The sequence below is a fragment of the Vicugna pacos genome, chromosome 1 (genome assembly GCF_048564905.1).
Source record: "Vicugna pacos chromosome 1, VicPac4, whole genome shotgun sequence".
In the NCBI taxonomy this organism is placed as follows: domain Eukaryota; kingdom Metazoa; phylum Chordata; class Mammalia; order Artiodactyla; family Camelidae; genus Vicugna; species Vicugna pacos.
In genome coordinates, this window is record NC_132987.1 from 41365814 (window position 1) to 41374934 (window position 9121).

Here is a 9121-nt window from a genome sequence, read left to right on the forward strand (position 1 = left end):
TACACAAGGGTCCCTTTATTCTGTGGGCTTTCCTGTTTCACACACACTTTACCTGATGAAACGTTAGACCTTTGGCTGCTATTTCTGCAGGGTGCTTTTGATTTTTCCACATTCGACTAGCACATTTCGTAACTGTTTAGTGTCCCTATTTTTTTGCAAAGTAATGCTCCGTGCACACAGGTGACATATTTGGAAGTTAATGAAATCAGATGAAAATTGCCTAGATTAAAATTTCCCCATTTCTTCACTACGGTGTCTGCCACCTACTGTTCAGCCACAAAATACTGCAGCCCTGGCAGCAATAAAACTTTGCATTAATATTCTCGGAGGTGGAAAGACTCGATTAGCCTTTTTCTCCCCGCCCACCCCCACCCCCTCCTGTTCTTTGCATCCAACTGCGTTTAGCTTTGGAACCTCCTGACAAATGGCCATTATTCTCTGGGCGAGTAAAAAATTTCTAAACTTTCGGGGAAATGTCGTTGGTCAGAAGCCCAAGGGAATCGGCTTGTTGAATTAAATGATAAATATATGCATTTAAGGTCATTAGAGACTTTATCTCCTGTGAAGGCTGTATTTGTCAGATTGATATAATTTCTCTCAACTGAGTACTTAACTCCATCGGCCAGCATTATTACGATTATTCCTTTCCCTTTAAGTGGGAGACTTCTGGCAAACAGCACGTGTGTGCTTTCTGGTGCAGCTTCTTGAGCGATCAAGGCCCACCTTTGTTTCATTTCGTATGCAATTTTCACCTCTGACCCAAGAAATGAGTCCTGGGCTTCCTGAACTTTATTGCCTGTTAATAGACTGCTGGCTCTCTTTTCAGCAGTAATAGAAATGGTGGAGAGGCATTTCATTTAAGAGGCTGGCAGACTGCAGCCTGAAAGACAATGTCAGAATTAAAAGTCAGCCTGGCCAAGAAACAATATAAAGACCACAGTGACATAAAAGAGGAAGTTTTCCATATTCCCTCCCAGACTGAACACCCGGGATAGAAAGACGAACAGCATCCCAGATCTAATTATTTTCCCACCGCACGACGGCTGACACCCTGAATGCTGCTAAGTGATTGATCCCATAATTCATCTTCAGCTTACACCTATCTACAGATTTTGTTTCTCCTCATTAAACTGGAGACATCAGTGACAAACTTATGAAGTGGCAGTCTTTGGCTTCATAAAATACACACAGATGCTCATCAGAGGCTCTTTCCTGCCTGCTTCTTAGTGACACGTGTTTATAATTTTGTCTGTACTTCGTTTGCTGTGGTTTACTCTTAAGTACATCTGTTCAATTAAAATGGAGACGTGTGACATGGCCTGTACTCAGCAACTTTCGAGCTTGTTAACGAAATGTTCTAAGGTTCCCGCTTTTAGCTCTTTATTTGCAAAAGAAAATGATTGAAAAGTACAAATAAAATTACCCTTTAAAACACATACAAAGAAGTCGACTGTTTTGTTAACAGTTAGGAAAGGACATTATTACTGTATAAGAACATTTTTTTTACATGAAAAGACATTATTAAAAATGATTTACTGCCTTGTGTTTGGAAACTTACAGGAAAAGTCTGATAATATATTAAACTTGTTTATTACGACTTCATATAATTTTGAATAATACTACTTTTTCCTTTGACAAGTGCAATAAACTCTACTGGTAGAGACATAGGTTGATTATCACGAGTCAACTGTGTTGCTTAAAGAAACATGCCCAAACAATCAGCTTTTGACGGCTGCATCCCCAGTTATTTACACTCACCATCACAGTAATAACTCACCATTTCTATATTAATAAGGCAGTGAAATTTATTATGATGGTATTGAAAAGTTATTAAGTACTGCATCCCAAGTGACAAAGTACCACAGCACTGTCACTATCCAAAAGCAGTTGCCCATTCATCACCTGCCTTTCCAGATGGTCCTGCATCTTTATCGCTCCCAGGTTGGTGACATCACCTGTTCACCCACTCAAAATTGATGATGAAAGCAAACAGATCTATCTTACTTACATTTACCAAATCAATTTAATTTTTACAGGCCGTGGCTTGGTGACATATTGACTGTTTTCCTTAATGGCATCTACCGTATTTAATGCAAGGATGTCATCTTTGATTCCTGGCTTGCATAATGTGTCATTTCATAATAAATTTTTCTAACATATTTACTTAATGGAAAGAATTATGATTGCTTGTCAGTTCCTTTATTAAACACAATGATAATTCTTTTTCTTTTTCAGTATCATCCATTGGGCAAAAGAGCTATTTTTAATCCCTCCCCATCTCTTAAGGGGGCACTGACTTGGATATAAAGTAAGTTCTAATCAATTTCTGGACATATGACTGACCACTCTCAGTCCTGGAGTTCAGTGAAAGGGTTTTAATCTTACTTATTTGTTACTACAGAAGAACTTGATTATCAAGAGATACCGTGATTAAAATAACATATTAGCAACAGCTAAAGACAAACATATGAAATGCCACAACAAAAGTATAACAGCTGTAAAACTGATTTTAAGGGGTCATACGATGTTTAATGTTTACTTCTCTGGATTATGACAACAGTTCTCTTCAGCTAGTGCTGTCCCATCAGACGTATGTTAACATAAATATCTGCACTGTGAAAGGCTAAGACGCGGGGCGAGAGCCTGGTCTGCTGACTACCCCACACTCACACACGACACCCTTTTCCCCAACATGACTTACAGATCCCATCTGCCGCCCTCCGAGACACATCCTCCTCTGACACGGGTTACCTAAAGGGAATAGCTGAGCAATGTCTACATCCAGAGAGGTATAGGGCCCAGACAGCCAATCACTGTGTGGCCTCCCCCTGTCCTCAAAACACCCATCTGTACTACGTGTATGTGAGTAACACTGACATCAAATAAACTCCAAGCTTGTCTCTACAGGAAAACTGGGGAAGGGTCTGTGACAAGGAAAAACTGAGTAATCTAAGGTGTATGTATCTATTTCTTTAGCTACCGTGACCTAGCCAAGAGAAGCAAGCCACGGTGCAAATCTTTGAGAGGTTAATGAGGACGAGGAGAGGGAAAGTTTTGATGGCCCAGGACCACGTGTTGACAGACTGACAGCAGTGGCTCTTGGTTACCTCCTTCTCTAACTACCTGGTTCCCTCTGTGTTACTGTAGCTAACCTCCCCTACCCCTTCACTAAAGCTCCACATGGTCTGGCATAAGCTCCAAGTTAACCTTGCCCGCTACTGAACTGATTGGTCCCAGGCTTAGTGACTTCCTGAGGGGATCGCAGGAAGGTGGAAAACTCTACCAAGACCCACACTCCACCTGTGCTCCTACATTTAGTCTCAGTCAAAGGAGCAGAAACTTACACTTCAACAACATCATCCTAGCTTGGCTTATATCTCTTTGCAAACCAAGCCCAGGGTTTCCGATCATTTTCCTGTACTTGGAATGATACCAGCTCAAGTTAGAAAGGAAGAAAGAAGAAAAGTCCAGGAGGGCAGGGCCAGGTAACCTGCTCCTACCTGTAGATTAGGTGCCTATAAGGAGACTCTTCTGGTTCATCTATTGAGATGAAGTTATCCTAACTCATCGATTAGGCAGAGTCTTGCCTTTGGGTGAGGTTTCCAGGAAAAGAGGGATTCAAGCTGGCAGTGTTGCGAGACCAACAAGATCATCTTTTTTTGAGGGCAGCTGGCCTCTGTGCCAGGGTGGAGATTCTGTGCAGCCATCACACACCTGCTGAATTCCTACCACAAGAATCTAAACAAATGAAAAAAAGGAAAACACAAATCATCCACACCTGTTGCTGCCAGGCATGGAGGTTTCTGTGCCATGCTGTGCACACCTGGGGAGCCTGAGAGGTCAGCTGCAGTGTCAGAGGAAAATACCACTGCCAGCACCCGCCTCCCATGGATCTGGGACATGAGCCGCCTGGCCAGTAGTCACAGGAAATACAAGTCAGAGAAAATACAACCACAGCCACAGAAAAGAAGGGCATATTTCCTATGCATGAGGAAAATTCTCGGTGGGGATGTGGCAGGAACAAGAGAGATTTCAGAGCAGAAGTATCTATAATCATCATCCTCCACCCATCCCACCCCCAGGGAGGAAGGAACCTTTTGTCCTGGATCCACGGCTGGGTCCTTGTTTACCAGCCAAGTCCAGATACTAGGTAACCTTTATTAGGTAATACTAGAATGGAAAAAGTCCACATTGAGTAAATTCATCTATATGTCTTAAAATGTTTTATATATAATAATAATATATAAAAATTGTATACATAACATATACACATAATTATATACATGTATTATTATATATTATATATACATAATTATATATATATATATAATATATATATAGAAAGAGAGAAAGAAAGACCTGGATTATGAGGATAATGTTCAAGAGGGGAGAGTCTTTGAAAGCAGCACCTGCTGGATGTGTGAGATAGTGAAAGAGTAAGAGAGTGGATGACAGGGGTACATAGGGAGAAAGGACACTATAAACAAAATCCCCTTTGATTTTCTGAAAAAGATTTGTTTATTACTGGTTTCTAAGGGAGGTGGGTCACACACAACTTTATATGAGTCACACAGAGAAAGTATCAGGGCCAAACATCCAAAATGCTTAGACCCAAAATCCAAATCCAAAATTAAGATTCCAACTACTCAGCCATAGAAAAGAAACAAATAATGTCATTTGCAGCAACACAGATGGACCTAGAGATGATCATACTAAGTGAAGTAAGTCAGAGAAAGACAAATATCATATGATGTCACTTATATGTGGAATCTAAAAAATGACACAAATGAACTTATTTACAAAACAGAGACAGACTCACAGACAGAGAAAACAAATTATGGTTACCAGTCGGGGGAAAGGGAGGGGAGGGATAAAACAGGAGTTTGGGATTTTTAGATATTAACTACTATACTTAAAATAGATAAACAACAAGGTCCTGCTGTTTAGCACAGGGAATTATATTCAATAACTTGTAATAACCTATAATGATAAAGAATATGAAAAAGAATATATATAAAACTGCATCACTATGCTGTACACCAGAAACTAACACAACATGGTAAATCAACTATACTTCAGTAAAAAAAATTGATTCTAAATCAATCAATTAAAAAAACACAAGAAAGCATATGTATTTTTGTGTGTATGTGTGTGTAAGGTTGTGCGGAGTGAGTTCTGGAGACATCATTTTTGTATCAGATGACGTTCTACAACTGACTTCCTAAAATTCCATTGAGAGGTATAAATTATCTCTGTGTCTCAGGCAGCATTTAACTGGTGGAATAAAAGTCTGGGCTGAAAGCTGATGGGATAATGCTTAATAGTGTGATAGAGTTTGGATCTGGAAGTAGTAGATACTGGAAGCAGGTGACATGACCAACAATCATAGAATAAACTTCTAATTGTCCTTGAACTTGCTTGCCTTATTCCTGGCCATGAAGGTTCCTCAGAGAAACTCTCAGACTTTCTCCGTTGGTCATGTGGACCCAGCTCACACTGTGGTGTGGAGCTGCTCAGTGAAGCAAGCTATGTCTCTGTAACGTTTGTTTACCTTCCATCAGTACAAGAAAAAGTCCCTTTGCATCAAAGGTACTGTCAAACTTCTCATGCTGTACTAAAATCTTGTTATGTCAAATAGAGACTTAAAAGAAATGACAACCTAACAGGTAGCTCTTGGTATCTATTTGCTACACACACACACACACACACACACACCCACACACACGTCGCTTTCTATCATTCTTTGTCATGATGATAGCTCACCACTTCTTGGTCTTTGTGATCTGGGGATTTGACAATCCTACTAATTATCACGTAGAAAACATTCTTTAAAAGCATACACTATTCGACCTAACTTTAGCTTCAGCTACATCATGAAAGGCCAAAAGATATGCCAGAGCGAAAATAAGAATGCTATTTATTAACTAAATTTTCAGTAATTAGCTGACATATTAATTCAGTTTTTAAAATTCCTGGGCAGAATTATGTATAAAGAGAAGCACTTCATCAAAAAATACTGATGAAATAGTATACAAATCCTCTCAGTGTCCCCACTTCTCCAGACTACCTATTTAACGTTACTCGAAAAAAATTCTCTCAATATCGCTACACTGAACAAACTAGGGAGCATAGAAGCTGAACCAACGCTTTGATCCTTCTAAGATAGCTCTGAATCAGCTACTTCTCACTGCTTCCCACTGCTTCCTAACTTATCCTCAAGGGAAAAGCTTAGAGAACAGAATGTGTGAGGCAGTGGTCCCAAATAAGTGCTCTAGAGAAACAAAGCATTATAAAGAATCTCAGCCCCCAGACTAACCAAATCCTAGAGCCAATTGTCAAATCTGTTAAAAGAGGATCTTTTTTGAACACTTCATGTTTTGAACCCATGGGTTTTACTATCGATTTAGCAACTAACTAACGAGGGAAGCAATAATCACGCAGACATGGGGAGTGAATAAACAAGAAAGAAACTCATCCTGGTCCATTTTGTGGGATACACTTCCAATTTGAAGAACATCACCCAATATGCTTTTGAAAAATGAGTGATTCACATGCAAATTCTAGTTGATCACCAAGGCAGGCAGAGTGAAACAAAAAAACTCTTGACATTGGGGGATCTTTTAAAAAATGTTTGATATTAGACTTGCCCACATCTTCAGCTGCACTTTGGGAATGCTAGAAGTTGTCAAAACAGCAATAAGATGAGTAGACATGGTGAACTTCATCAATACTTTTCATGGAAGAAAGTATAAGATGGACAAGCCTCTGATTGACAGAGCATGTGTGGGTGCAGCTAATGGGATTCTGATCTCTTCAGATCAGAAGGAAGGAACCCTCGGGAGTCCAGGTCAAAACTAGGGGTAGTTCATGGTGCTTCAGAAGAGTAAACTTCTATTTTCTTTTAACAACCAGAGATTTAGTTTCTACTGCGTATTCTGGAAGCACAAGATGAATAAAATTAATTGCATATTCTTTTCCTGATATCATTATGCTTAAGAGAATCTATAACATCTTCTTGGGCCCCCGTAACAATCATGTTCAGAGTCCTGTTAACTAAGCCTTACTTTTTCTCTTGGTATTATCTTATTTCTTAATTCCTCTCAAATTAATTATCAAAGTAAAATTGAATATCCAAACTATATTTGCCATCTTTTAAATAATATTGCAAAAATCTAATAAATTGTAAGGTTTTATGGGATTATACATTTATTATTAAATATATTTTTCTTCCCCAACTACCCATTAAAGATATTGGGTGGTTATCTTTTGGATAATTGGTAGAATAATTCTGTTGGAATCAATTCTTTTAAAAATTATTAAGACAAAAGTCTTCACTTAGTTATCTAGCTTTAAGGATATGCAACTTGTCAAGTGAAGTTGTTTTCTCACTAATGAATAAGCATTTTCTCTGAAAACAATGCCAAACCAGATAAAATTCATTTTTGGCCCAAATAGACCTAGAGAGAAACAGGTGAAAAATATTGCCATTCAAAGATACCTGGTATATATCTCTAAAATCCCAAATTACCCCATTTTTATTACCAAACATTATTTGATTGTCAGCCTTTGACTCTGAATTCAGTTGTTAGGTATCTTGAAAGCATGATGATGTTGTTGTTTTAATGGATATCCATGTTTCAGTTAGCATATAGATTGCATGTTTTAACAGGTAAGGCATCATTGCAGAACTCAAAATCAAACTTACACATGTGAGAACTATTTCTTTTTCAATGACATAGGGAGGCACACTTTCATTGTAATATCACATTTCAGGATTACATTGCTAGAATATAATGTATTGTCAAAGCACTGAATTAAAATTATTTAATGAATTTCTGACTCCAGTAAAATCTCTTTCCACTATTCCTTCCCATCTATTTAACAGAACATAAGAGAAATTTGCTGTCCACTCATGTCATTATTTTTCTAAGTCTGAATATGTGTATGCTCAAGGGGAGAAAAAGAAAAGCCAAGTTCATACCTGGTATTTTACCCAGTCAAAGTAACCTGGAGCAATTCTGGGTGAGATGGATACAACGGAGGGTTTGGCACCTGATAGGTGCACCATCAACTAACCTACATTCACTTGCAGAGTTTTATGATGACCAATGACAGTGAACATAGGCAAAGAAAATGTGTTAAAGGACAATATTCTGAAGAAACAGAACTTCCCCTTCTTTCTCCAATCACCCATTTCAGACTATTAAAAAAACATGCCACCCAAATTAACTCTTTGGCTTAAAAATAAATTTATGAATCCCTCCTGAATCGTTGTTCTAATCGTTAGTTAGGAAACAATCAGTGCTTCCTTTTCAAATAAACCCAGAGGCACGTAATTAGACCATTCTGAAGATAACTGAACTTGCAGGAAAGAAAAGTGGGAGAAAGAGCATCATTTATAAAAATCAGTAAGTAAAATATACATTGGCCTTCACCCTACCTAATGACCCTAGGCTAGAGCTGTATTTCAGCCAAGCTTTTCTTGTTGCTTTCCACCTGTTAAGCTCTTCTCCCAGGTGGAAGTTTCTTTAGTAGACTTCTAACACACAATGTCACATTTTACCTTCACAGCAACCCTAATTGGATAGGTATAATTATTATCACCATATTACATATAAATAAACAGAGGGTTAGCGAATTTAGTGATTTCTCCCAAATTATTCAACTAGCACATGGAACCCTGAGGAGGATCCGAGCCTGGGAAGTCTCCCTCCAGAAGCCGGTTCCCTCCTGCTCTGCCATGCAGGTCCTATGTCATCACACAATGGTCATCCTTAGAAGGAAACATATGAGAAAACCTCATCTTGAACCAGCAGAATTTTTAAAATTATTCTTTGCTCAATCCGTAACTCTAAAGTTCTAACCCTAAGAAAAAATGTTCAATCATTGATTACTTTCAGGTCCTAGAGACAATCAAGCACTCCCCAGTCTTTGAACATCTTTCTGTTTGAGACAAGTCATACGCCTTTGCAAGGTGGAAATCACTGCTGAACTCTAATATTATTTCTAAAGTTTTTCTTTATCATATCAATACTGGTTTGGGAGAAATCATACAAATGATGTTTTTGATGTCCATGGCTTAATTTTACCTAACTGTATATTCTGATCTGTAAACCATATT

The 9121-nt window shown here is 38.5% G+C and overlaps 1 protein-coding gene across 8 annotated transcripts in view; it reads right to left on the reverse strand.

Moving 5' to 3' along the window:
* Window positions 1–9121, reverse strand: part of MECOM (MDS1 and EVI1 complex locus) — a 587526-nt gene that overhangs the window by 258648 nt on the left and 319757 nt on the right. The gene's annotated exons all lie outside the window — the stretch shown is intronic.